This window comes from Cetorhinus maximus, chromosome 3 (assembly GCF_964194155.1).
Source record: "Cetorhinus maximus chromosome 3, sCetMax3.hap1.1, whole genome shotgun sequence".
Classification (NCBI taxonomy): domain Eukaryota; kingdom Metazoa; phylum Chordata; class Chondrichthyes; order Lamniformes; family Cetorhinidae; genus Cetorhinus; species Cetorhinus maximus.
In genome coordinates this window covers 39,660,957-39,676,697 of record NC_135881.1, presented here as the reverse complement: position 1 = coordinate 39,676,697, position 15,741 = coordinate 39,660,957, and the positions used below count along the sequence as shown (strand labels likewise).

Here is a 15,741-nt window from a genome sequence, read left to right as displayed (position 1 = left end):
TTTCACTCACTATTACCCAAGGTCTAATTCAGCATCCTCTATTACAGATCATACCAGGCATTTTTTGTGACCAGCTAAACTACTTAATACGTTTACTTATGAGTAGAATTAGACCCACTTTTGAATAGTGTGAGGAAGCGCCAAGCCTGGGAACAAGTTAATAAGGAGTCAATCAAACAAAAGTCAGACAAGACCCTTCGAATTCTTGCAGAATTTGAGAGGAAGCACGTCTCAGAACGAAAATGTGCTTGATTGAAAACAGAATATAATTTTTGTAAGAATGACATAAACATACACTACAGAGTTTAATTCGTACCATACATCATGGCCAGACAAACAGAACTGAGCGAGAATCGGCAGTTCAATAACATTTATCTTCAGAATTCCACTTTGATCTAAAAGCAGTTTCCTTTTAGGTAACTCTCAACAGCCCATTCTGTTAACATTACAGCGTGAATATAGCAATTTACACAATAATCGAACAAGGTACAGTCTGGAAAATTCAATTCATGGCTCATATGAATAGTTAACAGGAAGACTTCCTATAGAATTAAAGAGCCATTGCTTTAAACGGCACAGAAGGAGACCACTCAGCGACTCTTTGAAAGAGCTATCTACTTAAGCTCATTTCTCCAGCTTTTCATCATGCCCTTTCAAGATTTTCTTTTCTAAATATTTATCTACTTCTCTTCTAAAAGCAGTTATGGATTCTGTTTCCATGGCTATTTTTAGTAGGTCATTCTATGCCTTAATAGCCCTCTGTATAAAAACATTTATCTTAATCTCCCCCTTCATTGTTTTCACGATGATCTTAATTCCATGCCCATTAGTTACTGCCTGGTGAAAAGAATATTTCCTTTTTCACAGATCAAAACTCCTCATAATTTTGAACACATTTATCATATCTGCTCTTAACCTTCTCTATTTTTATAGTTGAAAAGGCAAGAAACTTGGTGCTTTAATGCCCCTTTTTGGGTGTTGCGGGTTCCCTTAGAACTCTGAAATGGCATCTGCGATGCGTATGCTCTTTTGAGGCAAATGCAAAGCAGGCAGATCATGATTTCAGTCATTGTGCAATGCTGATTTGAGAGCCCAACACTCTTTCAAATTAGGGGGAGTGCGTGGTATGGTGGTAACGTCACTGGACTGGTAATCTAGAGACTCCGGCTAATGCTTTGGCGAAATGGGTTCAAATCACACCATGACATTTAATGCAATTAATTAATAATTGTAGAATTGAAAAACTGGTCCCAGTAATGGTAGCCATGAAAATTATCATGGATTGTTATAAAAACCCCATCCAGTTCTTTAATGTACTTTAGGGAAGGAAATCGGCCATCCTTACTTGGTCTGGCCTATATATGACTCTGGCAATATGGTTGACTCTTAACTGTCCCCTGCAATGGCCTAGCAAAGCCACTCAGGACAATTAGGGATGGGCAAGAAATGCAGGCCCTGCCAGCAACATCCCATGAAAGAATAAAGAAAAAAACTCCATCCAATGCTTTCTTATCTTCACACAGCTGAATACATGTTCAGCAGCAAGAACGACCCTCCGCCTCTTCTAGTTAAAGGAATCATTAGCTACTCTTAGATCAGTTGTTGGCTGATTTTTTTCTCACTGTTATTATGGGCTAGATTTTACAGGTGCTGTGGCCCCCGTCCTCATGGCTAAATAGTCGGTTGTGCATCCACCCATATTCCAATGGCTGCTCCACAGCAATTTAACGCAGGAGCAACATTAATTGCTTTAAGGCGAGACTTCCACTCCTTTCTCTGGAGGACACAGACAGGGACTACAGACGGTCCAACCACGCCAAGGAGACCAGCTAAGTCCAGGGTCGGGAGCCTTAGCAAAGTGGGTGAAGGTGGTGGGGGGTTGGGGGGGGGGAGGTGGGGGGGGGGTGGTGGGGGCTGGTGTGGACTAGGTTTGAGAGGCTGGTGGGGAGTGGGGGGGGGGGATGAAAATGATGCCTCGCCTCTGATGGGCCCACTAGGCCCCATCCCTTGCCCAACACCAGCCTGTGGAGGTAAAGCTGCCGGGCTTCCTACATGGCGTGGGCATCCCACTGCATGGGTAAAATACCATGGTGGTAGCATGAGACCCTTAAGTCACCATTAATTTGGAGTGGTGCGATATGTGTTGAAGGAGCTTTTGCTGACTTAAGGCTTCTGCACAAACCAGTTGCTCCCAGACTTGAGTGGACTAGTAGACATTCCCCTTAGAATACAGCATAATTTGGAGAATGAACAGAAGCAATGCAAAGCAGAACAAACAGGCTCTCGGCAGAAGACTATATCCACCAGGGTGCTCTGGAAGCATTTCTCCTACCTAAGTTCCAGCAAGGAGCAATGTGTGTGACATCTGTGCTTCAGATCCTGGGGCTTAACATTGACCAGAAACTGAACTGGACCAACCATATTAGTACTGTGGCTATAAGGTCGGGTTAGAGGCTTGGAATTCTGCAGTGAGTAACTCACCTCCTGATTATCCAAAGCCTGTCCACCATCTGTAAGGCACAAGTCAGGAGTGTGATGGAATACTGTCCGCTTGACTGCATGTGTGCAGCTCCATCAACACTCAGAAAGTTCAGCACCATCCAGGACAAAGCAACCCATTTGATTGGTACCCAATCGACCAACTTAAACATTCACTCTCTCTACCACCAATGCACAGTAGCAGCAGTGTGTATCATCCACATAGAAACATAGAAAATAGGAGCAGAAGAAGGCCATTCAGCCCCTGCTCCATCATTCATTATGATCATGGCTGATCATCCAACTCAATAGCCTGCTCCCGCTTTCTCCCCATGTCCTTTGATCTCTTTCGCTCCAAGAGCTATACCTAACTCCTTCTTGAAAACATACAATGTTTTGGCCCCAACTACTTTCTGTGGTAGCGAATTCCACAGGCTCACCACTCTCTGGGTGAAGAAATTTCTCCTCATCTCAGTCCTAAATGGTCTACCCCGTATCCTCAGACTGCGACCCCTGGTTCTGGTCTCCCCCACTATCTGGAACATCCTTCCTGCATCTACCCTGTCTAGCCCTGTTAGAATTTTAAAGGTTTCTATGAAATCTCCCCTCATTCTTCTGAACTTCAGAGAATATAATCCTAACTGACTCAATCTCTCCTCATATGTCAGTCCCGCCATCCCAGGAATCAGTCTGGTAAGCCTTCGCTGCACTCCCCCTATAGCAAGAACATCCTTCCTCAGATAAGGAGACCAAAACTGCACACAATATTCTAAGTGTGGTCTCACCAAGGCCCTGTATAATTGTAGCAAGACATCCCTGTTCCTGTACTCGAATCCTCTTGCTATGAAGGCCAACATACCATTTGCTTTCTTTACCGCCTGCTGCACCTGCATGCTTACCTTCAGCGACTGGTGTACGAGGACACCCAGGTCTTGTTGCACATTCCCCTCTCTCAATTTATAACCAGTCAGATAATAATCTGCCTTCCTGTTTTTGCTACCAAAGTGCATAACCTCACATTTATCCACATTATACTGCATCTGCCAAGCATTTGCCCACTCACTCAGCTTGTCCAAATCACACTGAAACGCACCGAAGCTCCTTATATAGTACCTTCCAAACCCATGACCTCTACCACCTAAAAGGACAAGGGCAACAGAAGTATGGGAATGCCACCACCTGCACATTCCCCTCCAAGCCACTCAGCATCCTGACTTGGAAATATATCGCCGTTCCTTCACTGTGGCTGGGTCAAAATCCTGGTACTCCCTTCCTAACAGCACTGTGGGTGTATCTACACCACACAGACTGCAGCGGCTCAAGAAGGCAGCTCACCGCCACCTTCTCAAGGGCAATTAGGGATGGACAATAAATGCTGATCTAGCCAGCAAAACCCACATTTTGTGAAGAAATTAAAATAAACCAAGAAAAAAACAAGGATGTCCTCACAGAAATCTGCCACCTGCCGGATCCATGGCTGCAACCTCTGGGCAGGGCCAGGACTGTGCTGCCAGTGGCTGAGAAGGTCACTGTGGGGCTGAGCTTTTATGCATCTGGTTCCTTCCAGGCTGAAGCTGGAGATATTTGTGAGCTTTTCGCAGTTTGCCACGCATTGCTGCATAAGGGAGATCGCTGAGGCTTCCTATTCAAAGACAGCTAACTACATTTCATTCACTCTTCACAGAGACCAGTTGGGGGAGCAAGTATGTGGCTTCTTTGGGATTATAGGGCTTCCCACAGTGCAGAATGCCATCGACTGTGTCCACATCTGTGAGGACGCTGCATGTCAACTCTGCCCTATATTGAAGCTGAAAGAGATTCTATTCCTTCAACATCCAGTTAGTGTGTGACCATAGGCAGTGGATCATGCAAGTCACTGTCTTCATTTGGCAGCAGTCCACCATGCCAGCTGCATTTAAGACACCAGGACAAACCAAAGGGCTGTTACTAGGCGACAAAAGCTGATGACATTGTTGCTGACATAAAAGCAAAATTCTGCAGAGGCTGCAATCTGAAATAAAGACAGGGAATCCCAGAAATACTCAGCAGATCTGGCAGCATCAGTGGAGAGAGAGAGAGGCAGAGTTAACGTTTCAAGTTCATGATCTTTCATCAGAACCTTCCACAACAATGCACAAGTGTCTAGTATCTGTACAATAATAGCCAAGTTGACACAGCACAAGTGATCAAGCAGACCACTGACATACTGAAACAACACTTCCACTGCTTGGGCCTGGGGGAGCCCTGCACTACTCGACAGAGCGGGTGTCAAGATTAATGTTAATCTGCTGCATGCTGCTTAACTTTGCCATCATGAAGGGACAGCCCTAGCCACCAGCTACACAATGAGCAGCGGCGATAGGAACAGGAGGAGGGGAAGGATGAGGAAGGAAGGAAACAACCCAGGCAGCTGCTTTCTGCCTCAGTTGCCTTTGAGGACTAATTAGAGAGTGATACCTGTAACTACAACCTCAACTTCTCATTCACCAACAGTCCTATAACCTACCACACTCTCTGTCGCTGACCATTGCAGCATCTGCTTGGCCACAATGCAAAAATAAAAGCTCCCACAAGGTAAACATTCTAAAGCAAACTTATTAATGAAATAATTCCATCCTGCGAACAAAAGTCAACTAATTACACTTGGGGGGGCAGGATTTTCGGGCCGTCGGGTGGGCTTGGTGGGCGGGCCCAGGAGTGGCTGGGAAAGGGTCCGCAGCCCCCGATCGGCCTCCGACTGCGACTTTACACTGGCTGACCAATTAATGGCCAGCTAGCGTGAAAGGTGCACTTGAGAAGCTCAGTGCTACTGGGGCGGGGGCAGCAGGACGGCGAGTGCAGGAGTCTGCACAGCGCGGGCGGAACGCACACTGAAAGCTCCCTGAAGGCAGGGAGCTGAAGTATTTTAAACTCAAAATTAGAGATTTTGAAAATCGTACAAAAATGTCCCCACATAGGACTCACTCACACGAACAGACGCATAATCAAAATTATGTCAATTTTTTATTTTTTGTTTTTAAAAAAAAAATTACTGTCAGGAACCTCTTCCAGCCCGTGGATGAGGTTTCCTAAGAAATCTAAAGGCTGCCTGGCCGATTCGCCCCCCCACCCCTCGCCAACCGTAAGATTAGACGGACAGTGAAAAATGGCAGTTAATTGAAACTTTAATGCCCTTAGTAGGCCTTTTAATTGCCGATGGGCTCGCTGCCGATTCTCGCGCATGCTCACCGACTAAAATATCACACGCTATTTCACGTTCAGGCATGTCGGGCATGCGCCCGCACTCCGAATGGAAAATCCTGCTCCTGATTTCCCTTAGCGCCTGTCTTCTGTGTGCCTTTGCTGACCCTAATGCCCCTACACAGCGCTCACCCAGTGACTATAGTTACGATTGGTAATCGGGCAAGGCCCCCAATTTATTAGCTTCCCAAACAGGACCCCAATGTTGTTATGCTCCCGGGTGAGGAGGAATGAGCTGGCTCCCCTTCTTTATTCAACCCCCTTGGTTGGCCGCAACAAGGTTAATTTGAAAGGGATCCCTTCCCCTGTGGATACCTTTTCCCAGTCCAAATGTATTTATGTATTAGAAGGAGCCAATTTAAACCAGGCTTTCTTGAGCCAAAGAAAGAGTGAGTTTATTAGTTATAAAAAACCCAAGAAAAATAATAAAAATGCAACACACATACAAAGCAGGCCAGAAATGAGAAGTTAAAAGTCCAAATAAAAGTTAGAAAAGATGTACGAATCAGATATTGGCTTGTCCATGAGGTGTCGATGGTGAACTGTTGTGGCTGTTAAGTTGGGTGATTCCGGTAGAGTTAACTTTGACAGTTTAGCAGTTGGTTTGGTTCTGCAGTTTGGCTGAACAAACTGTCCTATTTCTTTTCTGTTTGTAGCTTTGCTGAGCCTTGCCTCCAGCAACTGAGAGAGAGAGGGATAAAGAGAGACAGAGAGAGAGAGTGACTTCACCTGAAGTGGCAGGGGTGACTAGTTGATCTTCTGGTGCTGTCACTCTCACAGCACACCAGCACACTCGCACTGCTCCGCAGCTAGCTTTTTAACCCACTTTTCCCTGTGTAATCCTGTAAGGGAAAACAACCATGGGCAGAATTTTACACCTCGTGGGCGGGTGCACACCCGACACAATCAGGCGTAAAATTTCACAAGAAGACATCGGGCAAGCGTCCCGACGTCAATCCGCATGCGCGCAATCTTCAGGCCGGCGGGTGAACGCGGGTGTCTGAGCTGCGCCCGTCATCAGTTAAAAAGCCACAAGGCCATTGAAAAATCAATTGGTCCAGATTTTACGTTGCCTGTGCGATTTCGCGCTCATCGCAAGGGCAAAACGGGCTGACGGGCAGCCCACATTTTGCAAAAATCCAAGGGCAGGATAAAAAAGGCTCAGCCGCATTGTGAGTATTGTGGAGTTTAGATAGTTTGCTGCCAGTTGATTATTTGAACTTGACAGCTTCATCTCAGTTCTGAGCTTCATTCTTAGCATTTCTAGGCTTCATTTCAGGACTTATTGGTGCCTCCAAAGGCCCCCGGAGGATTCAGACCATGTGGACCCTTCCAGGTATAAGACAATATTCCATTACCCTGGTAATGGGGACTGTGGTCGCCGCTGGAGGCACCTCCTCTGAGGAGGAAGAGAGGGACAGAAGGGAGAGGAGGCCAGTTGTCCCAATGCAGCTTCCAGGGGAGTGACCTGTGGGAGGAGAGGCGCAGGCGCAAGGCCAGAAGGTAGTCTAAGGCAGAAGGGGCCGCAGAAGATGCCACTATCCTGCTGTCAGGGTTTAGATGTAGCGATGCTGCTACCTCAATATGTCCGAGGTGCAATGCCAAAGGAGGGTCCGCCTCTCCAGGGAAACTGTGACCTCCATTTGTCAGATGATTGGGCCTGAGATCATCTCTAACTTTGTGGATGGAAACTCCACGCCAGGAGCTCTGAAGGTCACAGTGGCCCTCAACATCTATGCCTCCAGCTCTTTCCAGGGGCAGTGGAGGATCTTTGTGGAATCTCCCAATCAGCTGTCCACAGCTGTGTCAAGTTGGTGACAGAAGCTCTGTTCAGGCAGATACTGACATTTGTTCATTTCCATACGGATGAGGCCAGCAAGGCTGAGCGAACCAGAGGGTTTGCAGCAGTTGCTGGGTTTCCCTGCGTCCAGGGTGTAATCGACTGCACACATGTGGCCATCAAGGCCCCAGCAGATCAGCTCGGTGTCTTCGTCAACAGGAAGGGCTTCCACTTGACGAACGTCCTGATAGTTTGTGACTGGATGCAGATTCTGCAAGTTTGTGCAAGGTTCCCAGGCAGCTCCCATGATGCTTAAATCCCCAGACACTCCCAGGTGCCGAGGCTGTTCAGTGCTCCAGCCCGACTGGATGGATGGCTGCTGGGTGACAAGGGCTATCTGTTGAAGAGGTGGCTTTTGATGCCTCTCTGCCAGCCAAGAACAGAGGCAGAGCAGCGTTATAATAGGAGTCATGCCTCTACATTGGCGGTGATAGAGAGGACCATAGGACCATACGTCTTCTGAAGATGAGCTTCCGATGCCTGAACCGTTCAGGTGGAGCACCACAACAACCCCCCCAGAACGGGTGTCACTGATAGTGGTTGCATGCTGCGCTGTCTATAATCTAGCTCGGGCAAGGAGGGGCCCACTGGAGGAAGAGGATCTTAAGGCAGCTCCACAGGCCACTGATGATGAATCCAGTAGTGAGTCAGAAGAGGAGCATGGTGAGAAAAATTCTGAAGGTGTGAAGGCAGACCTCGGTAACCTCCAGGCAGGCAGGGACACCAGGTGATGATGTAACCAGTCCAATGGTTTTCAATGATCCATTCCGATACATCCTTCTCAAGATCAGGCCAGTGACTGATCCCTGTTCTCGTGGTGCATTTAGCCTCGGGCATCTTCTGATCTGCTTCAACCTCAAGCCAGGGCTGCCGCCTCCATCCCGGATGTCTGAAATGACCCTTTCATTTGAACCGAAAGTCCACTCAGTGCCTGCAATAAAGAATTGAGCCAACATTACATACCTGGCATACCCTGCACCAGAATAAAAGCTGAAGCATACTCAGGCCATTATGACAAAAGAAAAATTTATGTAATTTTTACACCAAAACAAATTAACATTACCATCTCTGGTTCTCATTTCCACACCAGTAAACATATAAACAAAACATTACAGAACAGAAGATTACCCGTGACCAGTCCCTCTTGTGCTCACAGTGCCTTAAACTTAAGTTTACAAGCGCTTTAGTGCCCCCTCCCCCCACCCAGCCCCTCACTGGCACTGGCATTGGAGACAGCCTTCTGACTCTGGTGTCCTGTTGGCCTTGATAACCTTGGCAGTCATCCTCTGGCCAGTGAAGCTTGTGCTGGCCCCGCCTGGGAGGGAGCAGCCAGTGCCAGGGCTGGCATCTCCCCAGTCATCGCAGCCTCATCAGATGCCATGGTCACTGGCAGAGGGGTGAAAGGAGCTGCTGCCATCTTCCAGGGCGCCCTGAGAAGAGCCTGCAGAGATGACAAGCAAACTTGTGCGCCAACGTGAGGTCGCTCTGGACCTCCCTGCTCACCATTGATGGATGGGCGCCTAGCTGGGATACTGGGTGCCTCATCCATCTCCCACACTGGCGCTGACCACCTGAGGCCTGTGTGAGGGCTGGCAGGTCCGAGCGCAACCTCAGGAAACCCTGATTCTGTCCCTGGAGCTGCCTCTCCAAGAGATTCGCCACTCTCACAATGGAGGAGGCAGTGCGCTCGGCCATGAGGGTCAATGCAGTGCTTATGCTCTGCATGGACTCCTCCACAATGGAGACCACGGCACATATACCCTCATGGACCTCTGCCAGATCCTCCCGCACATCCCGCTGGACATCCAGCATCTGCCGCCGAATGGACAACTCCAAAGGCTCATCATCTGCCTTCGACTCAGCATCATCCTGCTCCCCAGGAGTCCTCCGGCTGCCAGCGCCCTGGGCGCTCTCTGCCTCCGCCAGCACCTCAAGCCAGTGTGAATTTCCCTCACTGCTGTGCTCCGACATTCCAGCTGAGGATTTAACCCCACCGAGGTGCTGGTATCTGTGCTGGTGCCAGGTTCAAAGAACAGGTGTGATGCAGGTGCAGCTGAGCCCAGCAACCCTCTGACATCAGGGGTGGCTCTTTGGGATCCTGCGAACAAGTGCCTGCTGGCAGATCTAAGGGAGAACAATGACATGTTATCAGTTAAAGTCATCACACTGTCCCTGTGCATGCCAGGCACCCTGGTGAGACAATGGAGATCTGCATCATGGTGCCATCGTCTTTCAATGATCAATGGAGACTCCAGCTTTGATGGTCCCATCAATGAAGAGACTGCACAAGAATGTTTGCACCATCTGAAACTCTCACCTCTATGCACTGCACTCTTACCTTCATCTGACTCCCCAGCCTCTCCGTGACCGGCTGAACATTGTATGTGGTGGCTCTCCAGCTCCAAGGCGTCCTGCTCAAATCTGGTCAATATTAGGAGGTTAGCGGGGCCTCCGCCTGTCCGTGACCTCTCAATGTTGTTATGCTCATCTTCTCCTGAAATGACATAGGAGCATGGATTAGTCCCCTCTCTGCCTGCAGCGCCATTGCAGCCTGGCCAACCCCTCCTGAGGAACACCTCGCAGGGAACTTCCAAGTTGTGGCCCTCGAGCCACAAGGTACTCAGTCCAAGCAGCTAGGGTTCACCCCCTTGGCCAGCTCTGGTGTCATTGACAGCTGACACTTAGACTCTAACACCCCTGAGCTCCGGCGGGGGGGGAACAGCCAGCCCTTAACGCTTCTCCAAACTGATCCATGCCAACATGGTACTCACCCGTGCCGAGCACAGCAGGTTGTTGAACCTTATGCGGCACTGCACCCATGTGCACTGCACAACATTGTGGCTGCTGACCTTGGCTGCCACCTCCTCCCAAGATTTTTCCGTCTGGTGCGGTGGCCTCCTCCTTCCATCTCTGAGAATGAGGGCGCCCCTCCTGGCAGCCACCTCCTCCAAGAACACCGCAAGGCACTCATCCGAAAAATGGGGGGCCGAGTGCCCACCTGACCTGCCCTCCCGCCTGGTGTTTCCAGCGGCTGTTGAGGCCATAGCTTCACTCTCCAGACCGCTGAATATGATTCTTCCCTGGCAGTCTTCAATGAGCTTCCTCTGCCGCTTTTAAACCGTCTACTCGGTTGCCATTGGACCCAGCACCTGACAGGCCCCTGCTCCCATCTGGCCCTTCCTGACCATTGGAAAGACACCTTTCACACTGGGCAGGCCTTAATTTGCCGGCCAGCATGAAATCGCGGTTGTGGGCTGATCGCAGTAGGGGGCCTTTCCCTGACTGGTCCCGGGCCTGCCAATCACGTGTGCCCATGTCTTGCCTTCAGAGTTTGTTTTCTCTGAAATATGAGTCAACAGGAGGTGGATTTTAGATGCCTGCTGAGACATAGTAATCAGTCTTTTGTCTCTGTAACCACAGGAGATTAAAGTTCAGTCTTTTGCATCTTTCCTATCCCCCTTTTAAGTGTCTCTGTTTGAAGACGGCCATGACACCTTTTTAGATGTGACATTCCATGTTCTCTCAGGACAGGCTGGTCAGTATAATCCACATAGGAATTTTCCAGAAAGTGATCACTTTACATTATGAGCCATCTTTTGCTCAGTGTCGTTGCTTGTATTTCTTTAAAAACACACACAAGTCTTTCTTTAAAAAATCTTTATGCCCATAAATAATTTGTGGCTATAATCCCCTTTCATTACACTATGTAGCAACACTGTTGGAAGGCTGCTGACTTTCAATGGTGGGAGGTTGTAGATGGCTTTGAGGATGACCTTGAGCAGCTCTGAGCCTAGAACATCCCTCTGCAGATTGCACTATCACTTTCAGGATGATAGCAGCCTGGGCTAGCTAGCTGACAGGCGGCAGCAAGTTCCCTAGTGGAGTGGCAGGGGTTGGAAATCGAGTGCTATCTTCCTGAGAGGGCACAGCAGGTTCATACTGTTACTCCCCTCGGGCTGTGCCCCAGCAATCCTAGTAAACCTTTGGGGGGCAGTTTGCTAAGCTGCTGTGACACCCTGCAAGTCCCTTTGCGCACTGTAATCCACAGCCATGATGGCAGCAAGCTGGTCTTACATGACAGCAGTCTGAGTTTCCCTGCCGCGCTCAGACGTTGACTGGCTGCTTCTTGTGTTGCAAGAGAAACTGTGACACTGATCTTCAAATTACAGCATGGTTATGTCCCACAAGTGTGTTATGGAGTTGACCACTACTTCCATACTGGGAAGGAGAATCTCCAAGCAAAGCCTGATGCCAAGCTGCCACTGAACTCCTCCATTCTCCTTTTCATTGACAGCAGGCTTTCTGGCAGGCTTGCCCATGCACCAAGCATTCTATTATGTAGACTCATCAGTATTCTTCTGTAGGCTACCCCACTGAAGCCCTCATCTGAGTCCTCTTCAGCAGAAGCCATGGACAAGCTCACCCTCCAGTGAGCTGCCCCCTGGACTATCCTTGCCCTCTGCCCTGGATGCAGCCCTTCATGGTGTCTCAGCATATGCACGTCCTACCACCAATCTATGCTCTAAGATAGGTGCAGTGTCAACATCTGAGGGGGACATAGGGTGTAAAAAAGAGTTAGGTATGAGGACACCATCGTCCTTGGTGGTTTCAACCTTGCTGCTGCCCATAGCCTCAGCAATATACATCCCATAATGAGCAGCATCGTCTTCTCCATGGAGAAACGTAGAAGTATGTTAGGTTTGAGTCCTGATTGGTAGAGATTGTTCGTAGATGAATGATGGGGATTTATATTGAATGGAGCAGGGGCTGAGACCACTGATGCAATTGGCAGGTTGTGGCATTTGAAGTTGCATTCACTGTGACCTTGATCACTTATGTGAGGTCATTGAACCTGTTACAACACTGCATCCAGATGCTCAAGGCATTGCCCTCCATGGCTATTTGCTCCCGTTGCCTTTTGATCTTGTTTCTGTAGAGCTTCCTGGCCCCCTACAGACACAGGACATCTCTCTTCCTTTCCACTTCCTCCACCACAGCTTCATGTGCTGAGTTGGAAAACCTTGGAGTTCGCTTTCTCCCATGCTGTGTCATTCCTCACTGTTACCCAGGTCAGATTCACTTCCTGCATGACTGCCAGCACTAGCTCTAGCCACCTTCCCTTTAAGAGATGCAGGTTAGCTTTAAGCAGTGTTAGCTAGATTTATGTGATGCTTTAAGTCACGATTTTGGAATACCTGCTGCCGTGTTTTTTTTTAATTCATTCATGGGATGCGGGCGTCACTGGGCTAGGCCAGCATTTAGTGCTCATCCCTAATTGCCTTTGTTCAGAGGGCATTTAAGAGTCAATCGCACTGCTGTGGGTCTGGAGTCACATGTAGGCCAGACCAGGTAAGGACAGCAGATTTTCTTCCCTATGGTGCAGGGCAATTATTAGCGAGGTTAGTGCTGGTTGTATGCAGCAATCATTGAAATGTGTAGGCAGGACCAAGTTGGAGTGAGGAATGAGGCAGAAGTGGCCCACATTAATCCTGCTCCTCCCTGCCTCACAGAATAACTTTAACACTTACCTTTATTCGCCTCTTCTGCTGCCCCAACAGGTTTTACTGACCGGAGCATTTACAGTACACAAATCCTCCTGCAAACTGTTAAAATTGCACCTACGAAGTGGGAATGCAGCCATCAACCCCATTTCCACTCCACTTCTATCACTTTTCTGTCAGGTGTATTTATAGGCATGTCCCCTCCAATGCCCTACAAATCCATAATTTGCTGAATCTAGAGAATCCAGCCATTTTGAATGGTAAGCATTAAATTCTACAAGAGAACTCAGATCGCTAAATTTCTTTTCAGAGGAAGAGGTAAGTATAATCCTTAAGTCACTGCACAAGGAACTGCATTGGCAGTGGTTTGCGTGAAGGATCTTGTCTGCTCTCTTGGATGGGAGTGTATGTAGTGAAGGCATCCCAAAGAGAGCACTTGGAATAAAATAAAAAGAGAACATGCTTGCAATTATTGTAATGCATTATGGAGATCTATCTTCTTCGTAGCATCAGTGGCATTCCTAGGGAATGTTCCGTGGTGAACTGAGCTTTTCTGTGGCATGTGCAATATAAATGAGCTTGTCCCATTAGAGCAGCAGTCAGAATTTATGGATACACACGTAAGTGTCTTTGACTTAGCGCTGCCTCGGGCACAGTCTCAACAAAGCAAAGTCATTCCAGTATTTTTTATTATGTTCTCTGCCTTGAAGATAAAAGAATTTGTTTGTTGAAGAGTACATTCTTTCACCCAGTGACCCACTTCTGAGCTGAGAACGGCTGAGTGTCAAGGCTCTAATAACATGTCTTTAGATTCTGAAATGCCAATGCCGATAGATATCACAGAGGTTTCACATCCCTCAAAATTAACTCCTTTTTCAAAAAAAGGGGAAGCCCTTAAGAATATATCAAAGCTCAAGTGCAGAATCTAAGCGTTTATCACTTTGATGCTACCACTAAATTAACGGTTTGTTTTTGTTTTCAGGAATAGTTGCGTTGATATATCACCTCATCACATCTCTCAGGAACATTTCATAACCCATAGCATTCAGGAGGTGAGTTTGTTGTGCAGTCATGGTTCTTATGAAGGCAATTACAGCAGCCATTTTTATGCAGCAAAGTCCCACAAACAGCGATGACATGAATGACCAACCAATCTGCTTTGGTGCTGTCGAAAAAGAGGAGCATTTTGGCCAGTAAATCGGGGGTCAGGCTCTTCTTAAAAGCATGCTGCAGGATCTTTAACATCGGTCTGAAACACTGGAATAGGCAGAAGTTCTATTTTGCTCCTAATTTGTTGGTATGGACATTAACAGGGGTGGATTATCTAGGCAGTGGGACAGTGAGGTTTCAGACAGGAAACCCATCCATGTTTCCCCAGATGCTGTGCAGTTGGTTCTATAGTGTGTGTCTCTTGTTCGTGGCAGGTTTCCTTTCCAGATGTCAGCCTGATTGACGAGCTAGGCCTCCAGTCGGGTGGGGAGGACGCCAGAGCAGGGCGCAGGAGCAGGTAGGTTCGATCCTGTTGTGTTATTATAATGATGTAATACCTTGGGCTGGTTTATTGTACAAGATACAAGACACCAATTGCTCATAAAGGATTTGGTAAACATGTTGTGGGTTTATTTATTAAGACTAGGCACATGAGAACAATTACACATCCAATGAATACAGAAGTTTAATCTGATTCTGAACCTGTCTTCCAATGTAGCCCATACTTTTGGGGATCATTTAGTTGTCTTCTGTTAATCCTTATGTGTTCAGCCGGTGTAGACCTTCATTCCCGATTGCTGAGTGAATTTTTATGCATTGCTTTTCTGGGCAGCATTTTCCCGTTGGCGAGCTGGGGACAGGACCCACTCGCCAATGCATAAAATGATGCGCGGTGGCGTTGGGCGTGCATCCCGACATCACCGTGCGTCATTTAGGCCAGAAATCTCCCCCCGTCGAGGATGTTATGCAGGAGCAGGCGTGAACCCGATCGACACCCCTGATCAGGTCCGCGCCGCCATTTTACAGGGGCTGGCCAATTAAGGCCCCCCCATCGTGACGTGTGCCCAGAAGCGCTGAGCACTCCCTGTGCAGGCAGTGGGGGGGGAGGGGGATTCCCTGAGTGGTTCCCTGCGCTCTTTCACGCATGCGTGCGAAAGGGAGCAGAGATCTCCCTGAGGCATGGAGGTGCCTCAGGGAGATTTGCTTCAGTGTTAAACTTTTAAAGAAAGGATTTTTAAACTTTTGAAACATGTCCCCTCATGTGACAGTGTCACATGAGCTGGGACATGTTAATAAAATTTTGGAAAAAATTTTACTGATCTTTAAAACCCTTCATGAAACCTCATCCCGCCCGTGGATGAGGTTTCATGAAAAATACGAAGGCCACCTGGGCTCTTCGCCTGCCCACCAACCTTAAGGTTGGACGGGCAGCTCATTTAATTGCTTTAATTAGTTTTAAACAGGCCTTAATACTCAGCTGCGCGCCTGCCGAACTGACAATCTAAATGACGCGTGGTGACATCACTGCGCGTGCCCGATGTCACCACGCGTCATTTTTCCCGTCGGCGAGCGGGCCCTGCCCCCTGCTCACCGACAGGCAAATGCTGCCCTTAGATTATCAGCTTGGCTGGCGCACAGCCAACTTGGCTGCATGCCCACTGAACTGTCAAAGGCCTACTAAGGCCTATTAAA

The 15,741-nt window shown here is 48.3% G+C and overlaps 1 long non-coding RNA gene across 1 annotated transcript in view; it reads left to right on the top strand.

The window, feature by feature from the left end:
• LOC144677369 (uncharacterized) overlaps window positions 1-14,530 on the top strand; it is a 140,868-nt gene extending 126,338 nt beyond the window's left edge. The window contains exons 2-3 of the long non-coding RNA XR_013575644.1: window positions 14,042-14,111; window positions 14,484-14,530. This is a non-coding gene — a long non-coding RNA (uncharacterized LOC144677369). The remainder of the gene's footprint in view (window positions 1-14,041; window positions 14,112-14,483) is intronic.
• Window positions 14,531-15,741: the final 1,211 nt, after the last annotated feature.